This window comes from Vespa mandarinia, chromosome 17 (assembly GCF_050613455.1).
Source record: "Vespa mandarinia isolate Hongniang chromosome 17, ASM5061345v1, whole genome shotgun sequence".
Classification (NCBI taxonomy): Eukaryota; Metazoa; Arthropoda; class Insecta; order Hymenoptera; family Vespidae; genus Vespa; species Vespa mandarinia.
Window position 1 is genome coordinate 2545001 of NC_140826.1, and position 10000 is coordinate 2555000.

General features: G+C 27.7%; 1 protein-coding gene across 9 annotated transcripts in view; it reads right to left on the bottom strand.

Moving 5' to 3' along the window:
• Positions 1 to 10000, bottom strand: part of brat (tripartite motif-containing protein brain tumor) — a 133621-nt gene that overhangs the window by 45338 nt on the left and 78283 nt on the right. For 3 of the 9 annotated variants that reach the window (XM_085662133.1, XM_085662132.1, XM_085662129.1), the window contains one exon: positions 4081 to 4142. The exons of the other annotated variants lie outside the window; for them this stretch is intronic. The gene's annotated coding sequence lies outside the window, so the exon portion shown is untranslated. The remainder of the gene's footprint in view (positions 1 to 4080; positions 4143 to 10000) is intronic. 9 annotated transcript variants of the gene reach the window in all.

Here is a 10000-nt window from a genome sequence, read left to right on the forward strand (position 1 = left end):
AAATTAACTCGTATACATTGTATTTCATTATTATTATTATTATTATTATTATTATTATTAATACTATTACTATTGTTAAGTATCATTACCATTTTCTTTTCTTTTTTTCCTCTTCTTTTCTTTTTTTAACGAAGGAAAAAGAAAGAAAGAAAGAAGGAAAAAAAAAAAGAGAAAAAACAGAGAGAAGAAAGAAACGAATAGATCTAAACGAAGCTAAATAAATATCGATAATGGTAGGGCGGTGCGGGAGAGTGTGGAGGGGCCCGGGGGGGAGGAGGAGGAGGAGGAGGAGGGATTGAAAAAAATAATTGTGTAGGTGGATCAAAGAAGTAGAGAGAATATGGCGTTCTCTCTTGAGTCTCGTTCAAAGAATGCAAAAGGTTCAAAAAGAAAATAGTAGACGAAGGTTTCGCGAGCCGTCTTGCATCGGAGTCGAGGAAGAAGAAAAAGAAGAAGTAGGAGGAGGGGAGGAGGCGGAGGGGGAAGAGGGGAAAAGATGAAGAAGAAGAAGAAGTAAAAGTAGTAGTAGTAGTAGTAGTAGTAGTAGTAGTAGACGAAGAAGTAGTAGACGGAGCATGTAAAAGTAAAACGAGAGTTAGGAGCATCGTTAGTAAGCTGAGTACCAAGGCTAATCTAAAATCCAGATTACTTCGAAATTTATGACTTTTGTTGCACAGTCGACTCTTTCTCTCTCTCTCTCTTTCTGCTCTTGCTACGACTCAACAAAAATTCAAATAGCTTCCTTCTTTGAACAAGTTTTACCCTTTCTTTTGCAAACTTTTTTTTGCCCCCTTTTTTTTTCTTTTTCCCCTCTTTCTCCTTTAGTTTTTCTATCTTCACGAATACACGTTTTATTGTGCATTTCGTTACTTAACTCTTCATAATCCGTTTCTTTAAGAAAAAAAAAAAAAAAAAAAAATTATACATATATATATATATATATATATATATATATATAAATGTTTTATAAATTTAATATAATTTAATATACGTAATTATATTATAATTTCTTTCTCCTAAGTTTTATTCACATTCGATTTCATTTTATACATAAATTCATAAATAAATTCGATAATAATCTTTAACGTTCGACGCGTTTAATAATTCAATCGTTTAATTATCTATTGTCATCTGTAAATACGAAAAAACTTTTGGAAAATAATATTACTATGACATTCGTCCAATAGCTTGTTGTAAACGCTTGAGGATCTTTTTCTTTTTATTTTTATTTTTTTTTTTTCTTTACTTTTTATTTATCTTTTTCTTTTTTTTTTGTTTAATGATTAACAAAAATGAAGACGAAGAAGATTTTATTACAATTCAGAAGAATTAAATATCATAGAAATATAATTGACATAGTTAACTAAGTATGTTAACGTAAAAGATAATATTTTTCGTAAAAAAAATAAAAAAAAAAGAAATAAAAAAAAAAAGAAAAAAAAAGGAAAAAAAAAAAAGAAGAAATATGGAGCACGATTAGGCCAAAGTATATAAGTACATATATACATGTACATGTACATGTACATATACATACATGCATATATATATATATATATATATGCGCACATAATTAACGCGTATACCATATATATACTAGAGCGATGGGTTTTGCCCACGCGTTTCCACGCGTAGGAAATATCTTCCACCCTAATTCTTTCGCGTTTAGTTTCAGCATCGATGAGTAAACCTACCACCACCCCCCCCCGGCCCCTTCAATCCTTCCCACACCCACCCATCCTATATATTTACCCTTATATTTACTGACCGGCCAATGTCCGTCAAACTTATCGAGTCTTTCTACTTGCACTTATACACATATTTACATATTTACATATTTACATATTTACATATTTACATGTGTACCTGTATGTTAACCACGTCTTTTTTTTTTTTCTTTCTTTTTCCTTTCTTTCATTGTTAAAAACGATACTTCGTTGAAAAGTAGAAGGTAGAAAGAACAAAAGAACATAAGAAGAAAAAGAAAACGGGAAAAGGAAAAGAAAAAAAAATAACAAAAAAAAAACAAAAAAAGAAAAAAAAAAAGACAGAAGAAAGGAACTAATTCTCATCTCATTTCTAATTCCATCGAATAAATCCAATTACGTCAAACAATTCGTTTTACCTTTCAATCGTTCGGTCAAGTTTGTTTTTCTCTTCTTTTTTTTTTCTCTTTATATATATATATATATATATATATATATATATATATATATAAATCATTTTCTATTATTACTCGTAATAGAGTTTTGAAAATTATATTATCGTAATTAATATTATCATCGTAAAAAAAAAAAAGAAATTAAAAAATTATTAAACACGTAATAGAAATTGATTATCATCAGATCGTTTCGATTACTATACCTTTTCTTTATTACATCTTATATCTCAATATTACATCTTATTACATCTTATATCTCAATCTCATTCTTTAATTAAATATCATTTGTCATGAATAATCGTGTTGTTCGTTATACGATTAAATCATTCAATCGTTTACAGTTTTAACAGACTGTTAGAAAACAAAAAAAAAAAAAAAAAAAAAAAAAAGAAGGCAGGAAGGAAGAAAGAAAGAAAGAAAAAAAAATAACAGAAAAAGAAAAGATCAGAAAAGAAAAGAAAAGAATTAGATCCATTATGAGAATTATGAGAATTGTTCCGTTAATTTTAATTTAAAAAAAAAAAAAGAGAAAGAAAAAAAAAATTAATGCACATAAGAAACTGTATACCGCGAATTAGAAAATAACTCAAGCGATATAGTTTCTCACGCGTTAAAAAAAAAAAAAAAAAAAAAAAAAAAGAAACTTTTATCGGTAGTCGTAATAACGAATAAGAAAGAAAAAGGCAAAAAAGGAAAAAAAAAAAAAAGAGAAAAAGAAAGAGACAGAGATATATAGATGGATAAACGGAGATAGAAAGAGAGAGAGAGAGAGAAATAGATAGATAAAAAAAAAAAAAAAGATAAAAGATTAATTCCATAGAATTCTTAAATGGGACCGCCTGTGGTGATAAGGATCGGTACTAATTGCGAGATTAATCGTTTTGACTTTAATCTCTCCTCCATCCTTCCCACCCCCACTAGTCTCCCTCTTCTCTCTCTCTCTCTCTCTCTCTCTCTTTTTTTTCTCACTCATTCTCTCCGTCTTTCTCATTTCCTATCTATATCTCTGTTTTCATGTACATAATCAAAACTGCATTCGCGTAATATGTTTGATGTTAAGAGATTGAATGTGCGAGAAAGAGAAAGAGAAAGAGTGAGAGAGAGAGAGAGAGAGAGAAAGAGAGAGAGAGAGAGAGAGAATAAGAAAGAAAGAGATAGAGATGGGGATAGAAAGAGATAAATAATTTGTAACGCGTGTGCGTACGAGTTATACCCACGGCAGGAGAGACGATTAAATGGCGTGTCAAGAGCGAATGTATGTAGTAAGATCTTTAGAAGGTGCACTGACCTGCCCTATGGTGATTAAAGAGCACGTAAAAGAACATTCAACATCCAACTTGAGAAATTTATATATATATATATATATATATATATATATATATATATATATGTGTATATGTATGTATGTATGTATATACGTACATATATACGTACATACATATATATATAGAGAGAAAGAGAGAGAGAGAGAAAGAGAGATAGGGTCAGATAGATATAGATATGTATGCACTTCTATCTGTTTTATCATCTTTTATAATGCTTATTCTTTCCTTTTTTTTTCTTTTCTTTTGATAAATATTAACATATCTATAATTTCATAATTATATCACAAAATTATATTGCATATTTATTCAATTATATTGCATAATTATGTTTTGCATAACTGCAAATTATCATATATATAGGATATATATATATATATATATATATATATATATATATATATTGATTATGATTAAAAGCACAATTGAAATAATATTCGTATTAAATATTTGGCATTGCTATAAACGAACCTTCGATAATATCATATAGTAAAACTGGTATTGTTAATCTTATATATATATATATATATAAATAAAAAAAAAAATAAATAAATAAATAAATAAATAATAACAATAATAAAAATCAAAGTAATACAATACTTTTATTTTCTCTTGGCCACCCCCTCTTATTTTTTTTCGTAAGTGTCCTCGATTGAACTCACCTGAAAAAATCAAAGAGAAACACATTGATTAGTGAAATTCTCAAATGGGAGATAACATAAAATACAAGAAAAAAAAAAAATATATATATATATATATATATATATATTATTAATAATAACGTGAAAAGAATGTGAAGACAGCTCAACACACACACACACACACACACACATACACACAAAATGCATATCTCGATTCAATCGACGATATCAACCTAATTTCGCCTTCTCGACTTTGAAATCTCGCATAAAAAAAAAAAAAAAAAAAAAATAAAAAAAATAAAAAAGAAAGGAAAAGAAAAGAAAAAAAAAAGAAAAAAGAAGAAAAAGAAAAGAAAGGATGAAAAAAGAAAAAGAAAAAAAAACGAAAAGAAGAATAGCTGGAGTAGACACGATGCTGCTTCGAGGATTTTTCCAGAAGGGACGGGGGCGGATGCGGGGGGAGGGGGAGGGCCAAGAAAATTGTCTACTCGTCGTTCCGATGAGGACGACAGCAGAGGGTTGTTCTCTACCTTTGAAATGATAGCACACGAGAAAAGGATGAAGAGGAGGAGGAGGAGGAGCAGGAGGAAGAGGAAGAGGAAGAAGAAAGAAGAGGATGAGAAAGAAGAGGAAGAAAAGAAAGGAGGGGGATGAGGAGGAGGAAGAAAAAAGAAGGAAGAAAAGGAGGAGGTGGAGGAGAAGGAGGAGGAGAAAAAGAAAGAATAGAGAAGGAAGAAAGAAGGGGTAGGGAGGAGAAAGAGCAGCAGTTGATAGTAGTGATGGTGTTCCAAAAAAAAATGAAAAAAAAAAAAGAAAAAAAAATGTGCTGAGAATGAACTTACATCCTCCTCACTCCTTCCACCCCCCTCACACACACACATCTCTCTCTATATATATATATATATATATATATATATATATATATATATATATATACATATATATACACACAGATAAACACACAAAGCTGTAGAAAAATTGACCTCCCTCCTACTATATTATCTCTCTTTTTCTCTATTTTCTTTTCATTCTTTTTGTCGGAAGACACGTCCTCTCTCTTTCTCTCTCTTTCTTTCTCTCTCTCTCTCTTTTTTTTCTATTTCGTCGTCGACGTTAAGAGGGAAGGAAATGTCTTCACGGGTAAACGCGAATAATATTCGAAGAAAGTGGCAAGAGGGCGAGAACGAGAGGCTCCTCTCAATCCTCCTTTTTGAGAAAAGCTTCGTGCAATTACTACAAAGAGGAGGAGATAAGATCAATTTCTTTCTCTCTCTCTCTCTCTCTCTCTTTCTCTCTCTATCTCTCTCTATTTTTAACTTAAAGTAACGTCAAAAAGCACACATAAACATACATATTCCTTTTTTAAAAATTTCAAACAATTTTCCTACGTGTTTCACGTTATCTCATTTAATTTTAACGAAAACGATACTCCGGGATCATATTTTTCTTTTTCTTTTTTTTCTCTTTTTTTTTCTTTTTTCTTTTTTTTTTTCTTTTTTGTTCTAAATACGCAATTGTTTTTTTTTTCGAATACGCAATTATTATTTTTTTTGTTTTAAGTTTTCAACTTGCATACCAATGTACGTTTTATGATAATTGTTGTAGAAATAAAAAAAAAATAAAAAATAAAAAAAAAATAAAAAAAATAAAAAAAAAAAAAAAAAGAAATAAAAAAGAAATATTTTAATAAACGTCTCTTAAATTATTATTTTTCTTTTTTCTTATATATTACATCAATTATCTAAATATATATATATATAAAAGTAATGAAAAAGAAGAAGGAGAAGGAGGAGGGGAGAAGGAGGAGAGAAGAAGGAGGGGGTAGAGGAGAAGAGAGGTGGAAGAGAGCAATGTATAATATTTCAAAAAGGAAGATAGGGTATACGAGTTAGAACACTTTCGTAATCACCGGCTGATGTATAGAGAATATTATCTTTTATGTTGGAAAAGCATAGTCAGCGAATATACATATGTATATAACTGGCGTAATATATATTCCCATTTTTTCTTCTTCCTTTTAGATAACAAAGACAGAAAAAAAGAAAAAAAAAAAAAAAAAGAGAAAAAAAAGAAAAAAAGAAAAAGAAAAAAGAAGAGAAAAAAAGAAGAAAAAAAAGAAGAAGAACGAGAGGAAAAAAAAACAAAATAATGATAACAATGATAACTAAAAAAAAAAAAAAAAAAAAAACAAAAAACAAAAAACAAAAAACAACAAAAAAAAAAAGACAGAGATAAAAAAGAACAAAAAAGATTAAAAACGTTGCGATCGAGTGACATTCGATTGAAAATTTCTTCACGATCTTTCACAAGGGATAAACAAAAGGAAGAAAAAGTGAACGAAAAGGTAAAAGAAAAGAAAAAAAAAAATTAAAAAAAAAAAAAAAAAAAAAAAAGAAAAGAAAAAGAAAAGAAAAAAATTAAAAACCGATAATTTATCAAAGCCGATAATTTTTTCTTTTCAAATCGTAATAGTAAATCAATAAATTTTTCATCAAATCGTAAAACTTACGAACTTACAAAATTTTCACATACACACACACACACATATATATATATATATATATATATATATATGTATAATAATTATAAAATTAATAGAGAAAGAGAGAAAGAGAGAGAGAGAGAGAGAGAGAGAGAGATGACTATATATTTGAAGTATAGATTTTTAGTTAATATTTCTAAGTAAAACGTTACGTCAACGATAATCGCGTACGTAGGCGACATTATTCTAAAAATATAAAGATAACTGACACGAATTCGCATAACCGCAAAATACGAGAAACTATTATCCATCGTAAAGTATACCGCATAACCGTACAAAATAATGATTTATAAATTTTCCCTGATCAATGGAGAAGGCAAAAAAAGGAGAAAAAAAAAAAAAAAAAAAAAAAAAAAAAAAAAAAAAAAAAAGGAAAAAAGAAACAAACAAATTTTCTTCAAGATATAAACGTGTCTCGAAAATAAAGTCTCAAAGAAAATTTCTAATTCTTTCCTCCCCCTCTCCCCCCACAACCACTCCCGTTCATCCTTCAATAATTTTCTAATTTTTTAAACTTTTTCTTTTCTTTCTTTATTTTTTTTTTTGTTTCTTTTTCATTTTTCATTTTCCTACTCGTCAAAAAATTTCTTCTATACTCCAACAACTATCATAACGTTGTCTATTTAATTTTTCCTTTTTAATACGTAAAATAATCCTTTATATTATTTCCAATAATATTTCCCTATCGTTTTATCTAACATCATTAATTTCTCTAATTAATATAATTCTCTTATCGTTTTTATATATCGTTAAAATAATCGAATCAAGAATGCGAAACGCGAAAGCCGTAGTATATATACGATTTCATAACTTCGAACTAGCGCAACGGCAAAATAATAAATGCCTATGTTGGTTTCTAATCGCTTTTATTATTATACTAGTTTAAAGACTTCTTTGTAGATATATACCTTACAACAATGCCGCAGTTTTCCGTATCGATAATGTACAAACATTAACGTATCTTTTAATTCCCTATCTTTTCTCTTTGTTTTGAAAACGTGACATCCTTTATGAATCTAAGAGATTAGAAATAAAGAGATTATGAAGTAAAGAAAATTTTCACGAGGGAACATTATTATTACAGATAAAACCAACTAAAGTAACAAAGAGATATAATCTAATCGTAAGATAATAAAAATGAATGAATGAACACATGAATGAATGAATTAATTAATGAATGAATGAATGAATGAATGAAAATCTTTGTATATAAGCGATTAGAAATATTAAAAAAAATAGTGAATGATATTTCAAAAGCAATTTAGTTTATGTTATACTTCGTTGCGCGAAAAAAAAAAAAGAAAAAGAATCAAACAAAAAAAAAGAAATAAAAAAGAAAAGAAAAGAAATAAAAGAAGAAAAATAAATGAATGAATGAATGAATGAATGAATGAATGAAAAGCTTTGTATATAAGAGATTAGAAATATTAAAAAAAATAGTGAATGATATTTCAAAAGCAATTTAGTTTATGTTATACTTCGTTGCGCGAAAAAAAAAAAAGAAAAAGAATCAAACAAAAAAAAAGAAATAAAAAAGAAAAGAAAAGAAATAAAAGAAGAAAAATAAATGAATGAATGAATGAATGAATGAATGAATGAATGAATGAATGAATGAATGAAAATCTTTGTATATAAGCGATTAGAAATATTAAAAAAAATAGTGAATGATATTTCAAAAGCAATTTAGTTTATGTTATACTTCGTTGCGCGAAAAAAAAAAAGAAAAAGAATCAAACAAAAAAAAAAAAAGAAATAAAAAAGAAAAGAAAAGAAATAAAAGAAGAAAAATAAATGAATGAATGAATGAATGAATGAATGAATGAATGAATGAAATCTTTGTATATAAGCGATTAGAAATATTAAAAAAAATAGTGAATGATATTTCAAAAGCAATTTAGTTTATGTTATACTTCGTTGCGCGAAAAAAAAAAAGAAAAAGAATCAAACAAAAAAAAAAAAAAGAAATAAAAAAGAAAAGAAAAGAAATAAAAGAAGAAAAATAAATGAATGAATGAATGAATGAATGAATGAATGAATGAATGAATGAATGAAAATCTTTGTATATAAGCGATTAGAAATATTAAAAAAAATAGTGAATGATATTTCAAAAGCAATTTAGTTTATGTTATACTTCGTTGCGCGAAAAAAAAAAAGAAAAAGAATCAAACAAAAAAAAAAAGAAATAAAAAAGAAAAGAAAAGAAATAAAAGAAGAAAAATAAATGAATGAATGAATGAATGAATGAATGAATGAATGAATGAAATAAAAGAATGCATGAATGAAGGAACGTACGAACGTATAAATTAATAGATAAACCAATGTCTTTAAATCGACGAGATTAGAATAAATTTAATAATGGCAAATAATAATTCTACGTCGATTTATTTCAAACGATGAATATTACGAATTAAATGAAATTAATAAAACGAGTAACGATTAAAGAAAGAAAGAAAGAAAGAAAGAGAGAAAAAGAAAAAAAGGGGAAAGAGAGAAAATAAGAAAAGAGAAAAAAAAGAAGAAGAAGAAGAAGAAGAAGAGAAAGAAGAAGAAGAAGAAGAAAAGATAAGAAGAAAATTAAAAATTTAATATATGAGATTACACATTTACATACGCATCTATTGATTAAATTTTTCAAAATATATTTATGTTAATATAAATGAGACAATCAATTAAGAAAATCATATGTAAGAGAATGAAGAAGGAACAGAGAGAGAGAGAGAGAGAGAGAGAGAGAGAGAGAGAGAGAGAGAGAGAGAGAGAGAGAGAGAGAGAGAGAGAGAGAGAGAGAGAGAGAGAGAGATTGAGAAGCCAAAGGAAAGGAAAAAAAAGAAAAAAAAAAAAAAAGAAAAAAGAAGAAAAGAAGAAAGAAAAAATGTATTTTGCGACAAACACGTGTTCTCCTATCGTCAGTTCCCTTTGGATAGCCGGAAACGAGCAGCGAAGCGAAACTTCCGGCGAAACCGACACCCGTGCGGTGACCGAACAAAACCGCACGAGAGAAAGACGAAGACAAAGTGAAAAGAGAAAAAGGAGATAGAGAGAGAGAGAGAATATATATACGGAAATTTATGTGTATATATATATATATGTGTGTGTGTATAAGTATGTATGTATGTATATAATACATTTACCATAGACGTCCTCGTTAAAATTCCAAAAATATATTTTGTGATTCCATCATTTCTTTCTCCATGGAAAACGATAAAAACAACAAAGAGAAAAAAGAAAATAAAAAACAATAGCATTATCTAATCAATCTCTCTCACTATCTTTCTTAATGATAATATCAAATGTATTAATTATTTATAACGTTATAATCAAATATGATTTCATTGTG